Raw genomic sequence first — 17,207 nt, forward strand, 5'->3', positions numbered from 1 at the left:
GGGGAGTTTGGATTGGAACTCTGTACAATCTGCAAGCTAGCATTTTTATTGGTGGGTGCAACAGTACTGTGGTTCTTGAAAGTGGAGATGAAAATCTAGTGGTCTCTGGAGAGAAGACCATGCTGTGGCATCAAAGGCTTGGAGATATTGGAGAGAAGGGCCTTCGAATACTTCATGGTAAAGGTATGGTAGAAGGTATGAGTAATAGCTCTTAGGATTTTGATTTATGTGAAAATTGTGTATACGGAAAGCAAAATCATGTGAGTTTCCCCTCTGGTGGTAAGAGGGCGAAATAGATATTAGAGCTTGTGCACAATGATGTGTTTGGACCTGTGAAGGTTCCATCACTAGGTAAGTCTATGTACTATGTATCATTTATAGATGACTTCTCAAGGATTACATGGATTTGACAGGTTTAAAGAATTTAAGGCTCTGGTGGAAAACTAGATAGAGAAGAAGATATAGGTGCCGAGGACAGATAACAGTGGAGAGTTTTGCAGTAAGGAATTTGAAGAATTTTGTAAGAAGTGTGGTATAGCATGACGGAAGACTACTCCATATAAACCTCAGTAAAATGGAGTTGCGGAAAGAATGAAAAAAAGGTTGATGGAACGGGCAAGAAGCATGCTTAATAGTGTCGGGTTAGAATAGGAATTCTGGGCAGAGTCGGTGGAGATAGCATGTTACCTGTTCAACAGATCACCTTCATCAGCATTGGAGGATAAGACTCCAGAAGAGGTATGGATTGGTAAGAAACCCTTTCTTTCACATCTGAGGGTATTTGGATGTGATGCATATGTATATGTTACAAAGGAGAAATGAACCAAGTTGGATAGTAAATATGAAAAATGCATCTTTATTGGGTATAAGGATGGTTTAAAGGGTTATAAGCTTTGGAACCCAAAAACAAAGAAGGTTGTGTACAACCGAGATGTGGTGTTCAGAGAGGTGAAAGATGTTATTAAACATGAATTCCAACCAAAGGAATCTGAGAAGATAGAGTTTGAGCTAAAGGAGGAAGGATCAGAATCTACAGCAAAGGAGGAATCAAAAGATGAAGAGCCACAAACTCTGGGTGTAAGAAGATTAGTTCAAGAAAGAAGATAGCCAGAAAGGTATAGTCCATCTGCTTTCTGTTCAAATTTTGCTTTATCTATTACTGATGATGATTTAAGAACTGTGAAGGAAGTAGTAGATTCAGAGGATGGAAAACTCTAGAAAGAGCCATGGTTGATGAAATGGCATATTTGCACAAAAATGAGGCTTGGGATATGGTGGAGTTGCTGGCCAGAAGGAAACCCACTGGCAGCAAATGGGTGTTCAAGAAGAAGACAAATGCAGAAGGAAAGGTGGATAAATACAAAGCTCAGTTGGTAGCAAAAGGTTATTCCCAGGTGCCAGGAATTTATTTGGTGATATTTTTTCTCCTATTGTCAAGGGAACTTCTATTAGGTTACTTTTATTTGTTGTTACTGCTTTTGATTTTGAGGTAGAGCAGATGGATGTGAAGACAACATTTCTTCATGGGGATCTAGAAGAGGAGATCTACATGAAGCAATCTGAAGGGTTTGTAGTGAAGGGTAAGAAAGAACTCGTATGCAAGTTAAAGAAGTCTCTATATGGGTTAAAACAATCACCAAGGATGTGGTATCAGAAATTTGATACATTTATATGGGGACTTGACTTCACCAGAAGCAAAGCAGATCATTGTGTGTATTTTAAATTAATTGGTGACTGTGTTATTTTTCTAGTCTTGTATGTGGATGATATGTTGCAAGTTGGAAATGACAAAGAAATTATCCAGTATTTGAAGACCCAATTGTCCTCCAAATTTGACATAAAAGATCTTGGTGCTACAAGCTATATTTTGGGCATGGAAATTAAAAGAGATCAGACAAAGAGGAAGCTCTAGTTAAACTAGAGGAAGTATGTTGAGACAATACTGCAGAGGTTTAATATGTAGGATAGTAAACCGGTGAAGGTTCCTATTCCTGTAGGTATAAAGTTATCTGCTGAATAGTGTCCCAAGACACAAGAGGAGGAAGAGGATATGTCCCATGTTCCATATGCAAGTGCAATCAATAGCCTGATGTATGCAATGGTTTCTACTAGACTAGACATTGCACATGTAGTGGGAGTATTGAGCAAGTTTATGTCAAAACCAGGGAAGAAGCACTGGATAGCAGTGAAGTGGGTTTCCAGGTATTTGCGTGGCACTAGTGATTATGGTTTGTGCTACCAAGGAAGACCAGGATTGGACAAAGTGTTGGATATTTGTGGCTTTGTTGATGCAGACTGGGCTAGAGATCTGGATCAGAGAAGATCTATAAGTGGATATGTGTTTAACCTATTTGGAGGTGCAGTCAGTTGGATGAGTAAGAAACAATTTGTAGTGGCACTATCAACTACAGAGGCAGAATACGTGGCAGCCACTTATGCAAGAAAGGAATCGGTTTGGTTGCAAATATTGTGTTCAAGTATGGGGTTAGTACAGGGAGCTATAAGGATAGACTATGACAGCCAAAGTGCAATTTTCTTGGCAAAGAACCCTGCTTATCATTCAAAGACAAAGCACATTGATGTTCAGTATCACTTTGTGAGGGATATGATAGAAGACAAAAAGATGTTGCTGGTAAAGGTGGACACTTTGAAGAATACTGCAGATGCATTGACAAAATCTGTGAGCTCTGAGAAGTTCTCCTGGTGTAGAGAAACAATGGGCATTTCAGGTCTGAAAAAATGACTAAACTCTCCTGTGGCCCCTTGTGGAAAGAAAACAACAAGTGGGAGAATGTTGGGTTGTGTTATATTCTTTCCATGACGAACCTACGTAGTGAAAAGGGGGGTTAGAGGGGGCACGAAGCCCCCCCTCGTTGCACTGATTGTGTAGCGGGGGGTTCACAGGGGGGTTTGAGGGGGGTGGGTAGCCCCCCTCTACGGGGTCCAGGGTAGCACTACAAGAAATTTTTTTTTGGTCCCTATATTAGGTTGGGCGAACCTTCCTATGGTTTTCAGTCCATGGTTTTGGACGCAATGGTTTTCGGTCCATGGTATTGGATGCTTCGGCATGTATAAATATGTATTGTAACATTGAAAGGAATATAATGAAAAATCAAGCTGGTAGTCTCGGTTTTGGGATCCAGGGGAAAATCTCTGTGTATATGTGTTTTATGTGTTATGATCTCGCATTGTTTATTTTCTGTGTTTTAGAATTCTTATGTAGGTAATTTCTGTATGGGGTTAAAACCTACATTCTCTTAGCCCTAAGTGTCTAGATACCTCCTCCTAGATCTTGAGAAATCCTACATAACTAGAGCCTTTTAGGGGTGGAAGGGGAGGCGAAAATGATTAGAATACCTTGTAAAACAATGTAAACTTTGAAACTGGAACTATAAACTCGAAATGGGAACTCTAGCAAAAATACCCCAAAAAAACATGAAAAACAATGTTAAAAACGAAAAGTGTGTATACTGGAACAATGTTTTTTTTTTAGGGTTAATTTTCAACGTATCTAAAAAATGGTAGTAAAACCAAACTTTTTGTGCAAAAAACAATCGTTTTTTAGGAAAAAACACACTAATGTTTTTGGTAGAATAACATTTTTCTTTTCCTGGTATAATTTCAATATTTTTTAGTAATGATGATAAAAATAAAATAATGGGATCAAAAACACATTAAAATTCCATTTAGTTTTCATCCATGTTGTTACACATATAATAACCTGACACTGAAGATCACTGAAATTCTAATTGTTTTCAACCATAACATTAAAGATATAAAACAAATTGGAAAATTTTCAACCATAGAATTTGAAAACTCTAAGTTTTCAACACATTTAAACCATGACATTATGAACAAATTACATGACTAAATTAATCTAGATTGAATGAAGCATAAATTATATCTCTAAGTTATTGTTGCATTGTAGATATTCTAAAAAATAAAAATCATCATAATTAAAACATATAATCCAACAAACATAAAAATGACTCATAACTTCATTTAACACCATATGGAAATCAAAATTTTTATTTCAAGATACGATGCAAACATCAGTTATATAAAATGTCTTAGACAATTATTCAAAATCACTCATATTTTCTTGCACACCATCATAATTAAAATCTTCAGATGAATGAATGGATGCAGATGAATATGTTCCATATTCTTCTCGTTCATCAACTAGTTCCCCAGCTGAGTCCACATGCATGCCCACCATTTCAGGTTTCAAAATTCTTCTGGATCTATGACTAGTTTCAGCAGACTCCCATCTCAACAATGTTCCTTCTGGTAATCACCTCTTTAGAATATATATCGTCTTGAAGTGAAGAGTTCCTCTCTTTGTTAAATTTAAGTCATAAAGAAATATGTCAACGTCCTCCAATTTTAAGAGGTCTGTGTGGAGATGATTTATATTTGTACCCTTTATTTTTCTCTTTCTACCATTTTTTTTATCAACTACCATCTATGTCTTGTACACACCATTTAATGGGTGTGTATTTGTGGTGTACCAATGTACTTAAACACTTGCAACATCTTCATTTTATGTAATGAACTTTATAACCTTAGCAACCCATAATGAATAGCCATTTGGATCTCCATCTATTAGCACTAAAATCATGCAACCCTCCATAATATCCTGTATTGAGCCCCTGTAAAGGTATTCCATGGCTTCATGTTGTGCACGAGATCTTTTGGAACCAATATACATTTCTCTTTCCTCTACCTCTTAAGAATTAATAATACCTTGAGATTGTTGTTGTTCAACCATTTTTCTTTCCTCATGTTCATTTGACACATTTTGTGGCCAAATAAATGGAGTTTTCAAAGGTATATCTTCATTTGTTGTTCTTGAAATGATATCACTTTCATTATTGAAAAAAGACTCCCACCAAACTGAATAACAATATCAAAGTACTCATATGTACATCAAATACATTTTTTAATTTCTTCCAGGCAAGCAAAATAATTTATATCTCTATTCTGCCTGCGTACATTATGAACTTTAGCAACTGATTGTAATAACAATATATTTGACACAAATATTGTATGATCTAGAATTAACTTAAAAAATTCCAAACCTGGTGGTGGCACCCATTCTGTAGTAGTTGGATACTTCTTGCCCCATATTAGTGTTTTCTTGTCAATTTTTTGATACGAAATTGATGTTGGAAGCTAATGTCATTAAGTTGTTCAATGCATTTCTCCTCACCATGTGATCCGAGAATAAACCTTCACATGTCAAAAATGTCTTCCAACACATCAAAAATAGGCTCTCGCATGCATGATTTCTTAATACATTCACTAATGATGGAAAGCTCCCAACTTTCTTCCTCCTTAATGTGACTGAAAAACGATTGATCTGATCAATATGGTCATGAGTGTGCCCAATAAGAAGGAAACCAACCTTTACCTTCTGAAAAATTCTCAATTCAACAAGCATGTTTAGATACCCAAAAAAAATCTGATTTTTGTTTTCACGACAAGTGTTGTCCAATTGTAGATACAAAACTTCAGGACGATTACTAGACCAATGAGAAAGCACATCATGAATTATGGTTATTTTCAGATTTTCATCATTATGAATGTTTGGAGTTGTGAAGTATACCCTTGGCAACAGTTTCCCATTGAAGGCCATGCAACCGACCAAGTGATATTGAATAAAATTTTCCTCCTGTAAATGTTTGGGTGTGTGAACAAAATGTGGTAGAAATGTTTTCTTCTGGTTCATACCATCAATTATCAAACCAAAATATTTATTTGGATTATCATAACACCTCTTTCGATGCTTATACAACTTTTTCCTTTCACTTATTTGTTATTCGTGATGCTCTTGAAGCGCTTTGACAATTGAATCTACCCAACATAGAACAAAGTCATTAATAAATATGTTTTCATAGTCGATGACTATAAAATTTTAAAAATTAATTTTATGAATGCTTACCTCTTTCTACCCCTTCACATTTATCCCTTTTTTATTTAAGAGAAGAACATGTACTGCAAATCCCCATCCTTGTCTTCTTAGGAATACAAACATTGTTGAATTATTTCTTCCACATCTTCACAAAATACTTATATGTAATAAATCGACCATGTCCTTCAACACCTTTTTCATATTCTTTGTATATGTTGTAATTTCTCATCTTGAGAAATTATCTGTAATATGTATTGTCTCTCTATTTGGCATACACTATCCATGCTTTGAAAATAAGTCTTTCATCCATGACATTGCAGTATTTGATAATGGCCCAAACTGTTGTTTATGACATACTTATAAATAAAATGTGGGATCCTTTTCCAAATTTTCTTGGATTCTTGATAGATGAAAATTACCCATTGAATGAAACATTTGAAATCCTTTCTAAAAATAAATAAAGACCCAATATGATAATAATAACACGATAATGTAGATTGCATGCACCCAACTAAATATGAATTTCACATGCTTTTATTCATTGACAAATATCTCTTCCTTTTCTCTAATGAAAACTTGAAATCCATATGTTTCAAGCAATATTTTTGACAACATTCACTTGAAAGAGAGCATTGATAGAACTTATTCTCCTTAAATATTCTTCTCTACCCCTTGTATAACTAGAACATCTTGGATTGATACGAAAACGTTTGCTCTTACTCCTCGGTACAATATTTGCTGGAAACATCTCCATCATTGGATCATCATCTGCATAAGAATTTTCATCATCATTATGAGGAATATCATCCTCAATATGTTCATATGTGCTTTTGAAAAACTGGCTTGGAGGATATTCTTCATCTTGCCCTTCTTTAGTGCTACCCTCATAGTCCTTAGAATTAGGACTAAATGGAAAATTTGACTCGATGTTTATAGGATATTCATCATCATGTGCATTGTCAGTGTTGCTCTCATAGTCCATAGGATTAGGACTACGTGGAAAACGTGACTCTTTACTTACTGGAACTTTTTCTTCCTTCCCTTCGTCACTGTTTCTCTCATAGTCCTTAGGATTAGGACTAAGTGCTTCATCTTGCCCTTCGTCACTATTGCTCTCATAGTCCATAGGATTAGAACTAAGTGGAAGATGTGACTCTCAATTTATTGGAAATTCTTCATCCTGGCCTTCATCATTGTTGCTCTCATAGTCCATAGGATTAGGACTAAGTGGACATCATAACTCTCTATTCATTTGAAATTATTCATCATGGTCTTAATGAATGCTTCTCTCATAGTCCATAGGATTAGGACTAAGTGGAATCCATGACTCTCTATTCATTTGAAATTCTTCATCATGCTCTTCATCACTATTGCTCTCATAGTCCATAGGATTATGACTAAGTGGACAACGTGACTCTCTATTAATTTGAAATTATTCATCATGCTCTTCATCACTAATACTCTCATAGTCCATAGGATTAGGACTAAGTGGACACCATTGTTGGTCACTTTAATTGTCTATTAATAAAACAGTCGAGTGCCACATAGATTATCAACCTGGGAAAGTTTGATTATTCCAAAGGTGACTACGTATTGTATGTACTCAATCTTAATGGTATTAAAAGCTGTAGTATAAACAATCTACTATCTATTAAATCCCTACTCTGTGTTACAGCAGTTATAGTAGTTACAGCCTATTGCAGAAATGAAGTAAGAACAAATAACTTAAAGGAAACAAATCTGCAAAAGGAAGTGATGGTTGTCCTGCGACAAAGGATCAGGACCCTATCCTCAGAGTAAGGACTTTCAGCACCTGCCTCTGTTGTCTAGTTCACCAATACACTCTGTAAATCCTAATCACAGGTGAGGCTCTCATATACAACATCAATCAGTTAAAAAGGAAAACAGAGTTTCAGCAAAAGTAAATATCATTAGAAGCAGTACTCGTGATATAAGCAGAAATCACACACACACCACACAACAGAAAGAAGATGGGTGAATCTTGTGATGAAGGTGGGCCCTGTCCTTCTCACAAGATTCCCTAGAACACAGAAACTAAGATAAAATACTCAGAACAGAATTGTATTCATCTGCCAATAAACCATATTACAAAAAGAGATTCAGTCTCATCCCTTCACTACAGTTTATGTGTTACATCTTGTTTCCCCCCTTTCTGTCTATCCATCTAATGTAGATGTCTCCTCTTTATAGAGGAGACATCTATTACAAAAGATTTTCATACATTCTGATTCAACCCTTTCGTACCAAAAATAGGAAAGTCAGTTTTCGATAACAAAATATTATTACAATCATGTGGATCATGATCATTACGACCAATATAGTAATCGGTTAGACTCCTTTGCCGATGCAGATTTGTTACGCAAATCTCAACTGTTCCTCAAAGTGCGTGTGCTATTCGTGTTGTTTCAGCTTCAAGGTTCATGATGTTCTTGTTGTTTCAGCTTCACGGTTTGCGTTGTTTCCGCTATTTCAGCAACTGCAAAATGTGATCTTGCGAGTTAGGCAGTTTCAACAATTGGTCAGCACTTTAATCAACTTTAGGGAACAATTATAAAGATAGCATGATTACGTGTTGAATAATTAAACATATAGCAATGAGGAGAGTTACTCTATACCTTTTGGAGTGATTAAGCCAAAACACTAGCAAAGGCTTTCAACTAAGGGTTGAAGAGGGTAATATAATGGCAAAATATACGGTCAAAAATAGACAATATGGGAACCTAACATCCCCCCAACTGAAAATGTTGCATGTCCACATGCAACGTCTACTCTGAATTGGAATCAGAATACTGGGCTGAACAGTGTAGATTGCTTATGCAGTAAGTGTAGAAGGTGCTGTCAACCATGTCTCTGAACCCTTGGACATTCTAAAGTCTCTTCCATGCTGCCAACTCTTCCTTTTTAGTCAATGTAAATTGAGCCTTGTATTGTTCTCCGGGAAGCCATAAGAGAGGGAAATGAAAACAGTGACCAATCCACCATTCAGCACATTGTCTCATGCATTTTACATAATAAGGTATCCGTGAGATTGTCGCCTGAAGATTGAGGGGATTGTAGGGATGATATTCCCGCCTTTCTTTGGGACAATGTTCCCAGAATAATTCATTTGCTTTTATGGCCAGAGGTCCTTTAGTTTTGACATAATGTTGGCAGTCTTCCAAGACTGCTGCTTGCAAATTCCTAATATGATCGGTCATCCCTAGTTCTCGTAGATTCCGTTGATGTTCCATAAGGAAGATGGCTGCATTCTGCGGTTCCAGACGAATCCAGAGAAGATAGTTCTCCTCATTGTGTTTTGCAGACATAAAAGCATTCTGCCAAGTAAGCTGGTTGGCCAAAAAGGAAATAAAAGCTCTTATTTGAATATCACCACAAATAGGAAGTAAATTAATCTTTCTATCTTCAGGCATAGCCTCATTGTGAAGATAGAGTTCACACAACAAGTTCTGGTCATTGTTTGGTGCTTCTGCAAAAGTTTCAATGAATTGTTGTGGTGTAGAGACCTGGTGTGGTCTTCCATCCTTAATTGCTTTTAATTGGAGGAACACTAAACGTTCTCTCAAGAATACAAAATAATTAAAAGAAGGCTTTCTTGTAGCAAGTAAGCGCTGGACCAAATCAATGATAAGGGACAATCTGGCTTTTAATTGCTTATTTTCCTTGTGTTGTGCACGAGACTGTTCCATTGCTTCCCAATTTCTATAGGCATAGTTAAGCCATAATGACTTATGTTGTTGAAATGCCTTTCCTTGGGAGAGCTCGTATTCTGCTTTCCATGTGTTGCTTAGTTCTTGAAAACTAGAAGTCTGTGCATGAGCATTGCTGACACAGGGAGGTTCAGTTTGTATATGCACAGTTGTAAAAGATTTTGATTCTGGTTTCTGCTCATCAATACCCTGGGTAGGTCGGGGTGGTTCTGTTTCTTCTTCTGAAATTCTTGAAGACCCTGCTGGTTCTTGTGTAACATCAGGGTGTTCCTTTTTGAATATAACAGGGCTGGCTCCAGTCAATGGGACTAAAATTATCTTATATCCTGCTTGAGTATAGATATCCCCACATTCACTGCACATGTATTCACTGTATTGCTCTTTTTCTACACTCTTTTTAGCTTGAGATGCTACCTGGGCTAACATGTACAGATTGAGTTCTTTTTTATAGGCTTCCCTAGCCATTGCTAACTCTTTCTGATATGCCTTAATTTCTGACTTTAAGAACTCATTTTCTTCCTGTAGGGAGGCTAGAGTAACCAGGGCTTCTATAGTTACAGATTCCAAAGGAGAAGAGAATTGTTGTTCAGCATTAACTTCATCATATGCGTCCCCAATAGGTGGTTCTTGTGTTTCACCTATTGGGTTAGTTTGTGTATCAGTCTCACCTAGGGCATCTTCTTCTTGCTCCCCAACAGGTGGTTCTTGTGTGGCACCTATTGGGTCAGTGGCTGGTTCTTGTGTAACAGCCACATGCAGGTCGTCTTCTTTTTGCTCCCCAACAGGTGGTTTTTGTGAGGCACCTATTGGGTCAGTGGCTGGTTCTTGTGTAACAGCCACATGCAGGTCGTCTTCTTTTTGCTCCCCAACAGGTGGTTCTTGTGTGGCACCTGTTGGGTCGGTGGCTGGTTCTTGTGTAACAGCCACATGTCCTATATCGTCTTGGATGTCTAGTTTGAATGTGTCGGCAGCTGGTTCTTTTGGAGCAGCTGCCTCTGTTGAGAAAAATGATGTCACAAAATCATGAACACTTTGTATTTCGGCATCTGAGGGTGAAGGAGGTGAAGGTTCAGGGTTATGTGGAATACGGGGATATAAAATGATAGGAGGGACATTTGGGATAACGGCCTCAGTTGCTGCAAACAACCTTGTTTGTTGCCGAGGTAGGGAACCAGGAGAGACAGTAGTTTTCCTCTTGCAAGGACTTTTACTCAGGGTAAGGGAATCATCAGAAATAGTAGCTGCCTTAACTGAGGTCCTAGTTCTTTTTTTTAGCGAGGTTGCAACTTTCTGTTGCTTTTTCCTCCTAAGGAAAGTGATGAGGGTATCCTCGTCTGAATCATCAGTAGGGATATGAACTATGGGGGTGGATGGTTCGGATTCATCAGGGGGTGAAGAATGCTGCAGATTTTCAGTGCTCAATTGGGGTGTTCCTGCTGCTGGTTGCTGAGTTTCAGGATCCTGCTGGAAATTTTCTTCATTTTGCTGAGGATTTTCCTCAGCTTGCTGGGGAGGGTTATTGAGGGGAGGTGGATTATGCAGGGAAAAGCCTCTATTTATCAGGAGCTGGACAAAACGATGGTGCGTGAGGCAGAGGAGTTGGTGCCCTGCGTTCACAGTATAGTGTGCCATATTTTTTAGACATCCAAGGAGATAATAGGGCATATTTACTAGACGACCATGCCGCAAATGATTTAATAAAACAAAGTCATGTTGGTAGACTACCTAATAATGGCCCTCACAAGTGAAGTAATGCTTGACGAATTCTGCAACCTTTGGCCAAGGTGGTGGTAGTGATCGAAGTGCAACACCCCTGCCTTTGGCTTCCACCTGCTCCCCAGGTAACAGGAAATCTTGTTGTGCATTGAGGATAAGATGCTTCCTACTGAACTAGTGAATACCGTTGGTTGGAAGCCCCGAAACTTGCGCTATGTCTTCTTCTGTTACTGGGATTCTCACCCCTTGGACAGTAGAGTACCCCTCCCTCAAATTGCATGGAAATTCTAGAACCTGTTGCAAATCAAAATCTGGAAGTCTTCTGAAATAGTCCACCCATCCTGCTTGTACGAAGATTTGGTATGCATCTGGGTAAAGTTCCAGTAATGCCGTTGAACCCAGTTCATGTCTAACAGCATCTCCTCCCATAGTTACTGTTTTAGGCAGAATACAAAGTGCAGAGCTGAGTTACCGAGGTCGAAATAGATCAGAACGTTGCAAAATGAAATTATGACGTGATAAGGCATAAATGAGGTGGATTAGACACAACCACGAGGAATAGGGATGGCGCTAATCGGCGTGTTATGTAATGATTACAATATTTCGGTAATCCCCCCCCAACTACGACTGAATGATATGGTTGGATGTACGACGCTTTTAGCGGTCATGTCAAATATCTCCTCATTAACTACAATTTAATATTCACACTTAACATGCATACCTTTACAATTACCTTTGGTTGTTGCGCCGAAAAGTGTTATCTCGTCCTTAATAGGTCAATGATCATTATAGAAAGGGTTTGTAAGGTATGAGGGTTTTTATACACGAGGTTTTTATTATTCATGAGAGGCAGTAGTGAAGGGGTATTATTAATAGGATAAATGGCTGATTCCTTTGAATAAAGAATGATATGTTTCTATTGAAGTAATAGTTCATTCTCGGAAGTAAAAATGGGTACATTTAGGAAATGGAAAAGATTGGTGTTTAAGTAGTGGGATTTGGTGTTTCGATAATGGAAAGTGGTGTTTGAGCGACGGGAAATGGTGTTTCAACAACGGGAAATGGTGTTTCAGCAATGGGAAATGGTGTTTCAACAATGGAAAATGGTGTATCAGCAACGAGAAATGGTAGAGGGAATGAATTATGACATGGCAATGCTTTCCAATCTGCAGATTAATTCTTCCTATATTGGAATTTTTCTTTTCAGCCACCATCCAAAGCTAAGATCTGCAAAATAGTTAATTGTAACATGGCAACCCTTGACAAGGATTATTAGTGAAGAAATCTAATCTAAAAATAAATACATAAACAGGAAATTAAGTGCATTGAGGGATAGCCGATTCCCCCAAGAAGGCATAGTGTATGTCTGTCATGCAAGTAGCTTTGAAATCCTCTTTAGAAATAGGCTGTTTATACAAACGAAGTCGATACCCATTTACTAATAATGGTGTTCTAGAATCATCAATCTTTAGGAGTCTCACTGTTCCATTTGGAAAAACAGTATCTACTTCATAAGGTCCTAGCCACCTTGTTCTTAATTTACTCTGAAAGTTTTCAAAACGGGAGTCATACAGTAAGGCCCAATTACCTTTTTGGAACTGCTTGTGCTTAATAGTTTTGTCATGCCACCTGGTTCTTTGTTGTTGTATCATGGTTGTTCGATGGATGGCATCCAACCTCTTTTCATCCAATTCCTGAGGCTGCTGTAACCTAGATGTCTGTGCATCAGTCAAGTTAAGGTTAACAGCTAAAGCGGTCCTTAAGGTTTTGATTTCAAATTCCACAGGAAAACAACACTTTTACCATAAACTAATTCATAAGGTGAAAAACCCGTAGTGTTCCTCCAAGTAGTTCTGTAAGCCCATAATTCTTTAGGCAACCTTTGAAACCAGTCCCTTCTATTCTCCTTGACTGTCTTTGTTAAAATGGCTTCTATGACTTTATTTGTACTTTCCACTTGCCCATTTCCTTGGGGGTGATAAGGTGTAGTCATTTTATGCTTAATGTGATATTTCTGGAGTGTATCTTTGAAGCCATGAGAATTAAAAGGAGGTCCTCCATTTGTAACTAGCTCTCTAGGCAAACCAAACCTAACAAAGATTTCTTCAAATAGAAAAGTTAACACTGATTCTTCATTAGCTTTGATGAGTGCCTTAGCTTCTACCCACTTAGTCATATAATCTGTGCAAACCAGTATATAAACTCTTTGATTGGATGGAGGATTGATGGGACCTATAAAATCTAGTGCCCATCTTTCAAAAGGTTCAAGTATTACCTGGGGATTAAGTGGCATTTCATCCCTGTGATTAGGCTGGCCCATTCTCTGATAGCTATCGCAGGCCCTAACATATTTCTTTGCGTCCTTGAAAAGTGAGGGCCAATAGTAACCCATTCTAAGAACTTTGTGTGCTCTTCTTTTGTCCGCAAAATGCCCTCCACAAGGGCCATTGTGGCAAGCCTTCAATATATCGTAAACTTCATCTTCTCTGATGCATCTTCGAATTTCCTGATCGAGTCCTGTGTGAAAGAGACACCCACTTATCCAACTATACCTAGCACTTTGCTGAACGATCTTTCTTTTCTCTCTGTGCGATAGGTGTGATGGTAGTTTCCCCGCAACTAAGTAATTAGCAATGTCTACATACCAAGGTGAGTGAGCAGATACTGCAAATAAATATTCATCAGGAAAAGAATCATCCACTGGAATATTTTCATCAGTTTTTAACCGAGAAAGAAAATCAGCAACTACATTTTCTTTACCTGGTCGATCTACAATTGTGATATCAAATTCTTGTAATAATAATAACCATCTGGTAACTTGAGAATTTGTAACTGATTTGTTCATTAAATATTTAATGGCCGAGTGATTAGTATGCACAAAAGTAGTGTAACCAGTAATATAATGTCGAAACTTATTAATAGCATAAATAACTGCTAAGAATTCTTTCTCGGTGACTGTATAATTAAGTTCAGCAGGGGTCATATTTTTACTAATAAAATAGATAGCATAGGGAAGATTGTTTTCTTCTTGACCCAAGACAGCTCCAATTGTAGTATCTGAAGCATCAGAGGATATATGAAAGGGGAGTGCCCAGTCAGGTCCTCTTAAAATGGGAGCTATAGACAATTGATGTTTAAGTTCATTAAATGCTTTTTGACAACCATCAGTCCACTTAAATTCAACATTTTTCATAAGTAACACAAACAAAGGAGAAGCTATTTTAGAAAAATCCTTGATAAATCTTCTATAATATCCAGCATGTCCTAAAAAACTTCTTACATCAGTTTGTGTTTTAGGGATAGGCAGAGTCTGAATTACTTGTACTTTAGCTGGATCAACTTGAATTCCTAGGAATGAGATGAAGTGTCCCAAAACAATACCTTGATTCATCATCATATGACATTTTTCAGTACTTAAGGCAAGATGTGCTTCTATACATCGTTTAAGTACTTTTTCAAGGTTTTGTAAAGCATCTTCAAAAGTCACACCATAAGGAGTAAAGTCATCCATAAACATTTCTAAGGAATCATTAAGCATATCAGAAAAAATTCCTATCACCGATCTTTGAAATGTTGCTGGGGCATTACATAGTCCAAATGGAAGAACTCTATAGGCAAAAGTCCCCCATGGACTAGTAAAAGTGGTCTTGTTCTAATCTTGGGGTGCAATCTTGATCTGATTATATCCACTAAATCCATCCAAAAAGGAAAAGAATCTCTTACCTGCCAAATTATCTAGTACTTGATCAATAAATGGTAAGGGAAAATGATCTTTCTGAGTAGCCTTATTTAGAGCTCTGTAATCCACACACACTCTCCATTCCCCATTTTTCTTAGGTACTATTACTAACGGTGAAACCCATTCACTATCAGATATAGGATATATAAATCCTGCATTCAGCAGTTTTTGAAGTTCTTCCTTCACAATTTCCCTTAAATTGGGATTCATTCGTCGTTGGGGTTGACAGACTGGGCGGGATCCTTCTTTAATATAAATACGATGAGTACATAATTCAGAAGAAATCCCCTTCATATCTGTGTAATCCCATGTGAATGCTTGTTTATTCTCGTGGAGTAACTTCATTAACTGTTGTGTTTCAACATCTGTTAGGTTAGGGTTTATATTTAATGTTTTGCCAGGCTCGATTTCGACTGTTATACTTTTGGAGGAGGTGTCAGCTGATCTCTGAGATAAGTCTTCAATTCTAAGATTTTGCTGTGATTCAGATTCCAAGAGTGTAGTCAAGTGATCATGTATTTCAGAGTTAATTGAAGAAGGTTAAAAAATAAAGCTACTAATTAATTCATCTTCGGTTGAATCTTTAAAAGTTAGGGCTTGTCCGACAGTCAAGATGGGTTGAGTCTCATCATCCTCATAATCTAACCACACAGAGTTATCATTATTAATCATAGGTGTAGCATGAGGGTACAGAGTAAGCTGTTTGGTTTTACATCCATTAGAAATTGTCATTGAACCTAACCTACAGCTGATGAAGGCATTTGTTGTAGCCAACCAAGATCTCCCTAAAATCAATGGATGACCCCCCAACTTTGTTTTGGTCTGTAACACCACAAAATCAGCTAGGTAGTTCCAAGATTCGACTGAAATTATCAGGTCTTCAATGACTCCTTCAGGTTTGATTGTGGAGCAGTCAGCTAGCTCTAGAATGGTTGGGGTTTCCCTAATTACATCTTTTAACTGTAATAACTATGCAGTTTCAAGTGTCATGATGTTTATTGTAGCACCCAGATCTACTAGAACTCTAGAAACAAAATTTTTTCCCACCTGTACTGTGACCGTAGGATGCCCAGGGTCACCATATTTCACAGGAGGGTTTTTTTCTGACATTAGAGCAACTAGATCACCCATCACATGAACTGTGAGGGGGTCCTTAGCTTTTCTTCCAGGTTTCTTAATACAAATATCTCTAATAGTTCTAGCATAAATCAGTACATCTCTCAGTGCTTGTAAGAGTGGAATTTTAACATATAAATTCTGCAGCTCTCCTAACAGATTAAAAGCAGGTGGCTCAAGTGTTTTGGTAAGAGCCAAACGTTCAGGGAATGGTGGCTCTGCTACTTCAGCAGTCTTTTTAGAGGATGTTTCAACTGTTTCAGCATTGTTATTAGAGGATGATCCAACTGTTTCAGCATTGTTATTAGAGGATGATCCAACTGTTTCAGCATTATATGACTTTTCTTTTCCGATTTCTTCTTTATCAGAATCGGAAGTAATGTCATCAGTAATGGGTTCAACTATTCTTCTAGAGCGTAAATGAATGTCATTACATTGCAGAGGGGAAACCAGTTGATTTTGAACATCAATTACCTGCAGAGCTTTATTATTATTCGGTTTGGGGTCAGGTTGTACATGCAATTGGGGTGTTATTGTCTGATTATTTGGTGGAGCATTTGATGGTAAGGAGAGAGATTGCTGATACTGAGGTAATTGGTTTGGAAATGGGATCTGTGGAGCTATCCAATTTGGGTTCCATTGATTAAAATAGGTTTGCTATAGAGCCCAGGGATTCCACATCATAGGATCAACAAAAGGAGGGTTTGGTTGCTGCATGGGTGGGAAATTCATTTGATTAAATTGTGGGTAATGCATTTGATTGAAGGGTGGGTAATTTGTTTGAAAAGGAGGATGATTGTTCCAACGATTAAACGACATGTTAGAATTCGTACCTTGTTCTCGTGGTTGCCATTGCCTTCTCTGTGTGAGGAGGTACATTGCTTCAACTTCTTCTTCAGTTGGCTGCAGTGCTGCTTTTATTCCTAGCAAAGAAGGGCATTGTTGAGTCTCATGGTCCTTTTCACAGATAGTGCAGATTGGTACCCTGTCCAGG

This window comes from Pinus tabuliformis, chromosome Q (genome assembly GCF_031772625.1).
Source record: "Pinus tabuliformis cultivar Carrire ecotype Pingquan chromosome Q, CPIR1, whole genome shotgun sequence".
NCBI lineage: Eukaryota > Viridiplantae > Streptophyta > Pinopsida > Pinales > Pinaceae > Pinus > Pinus tabuliformis.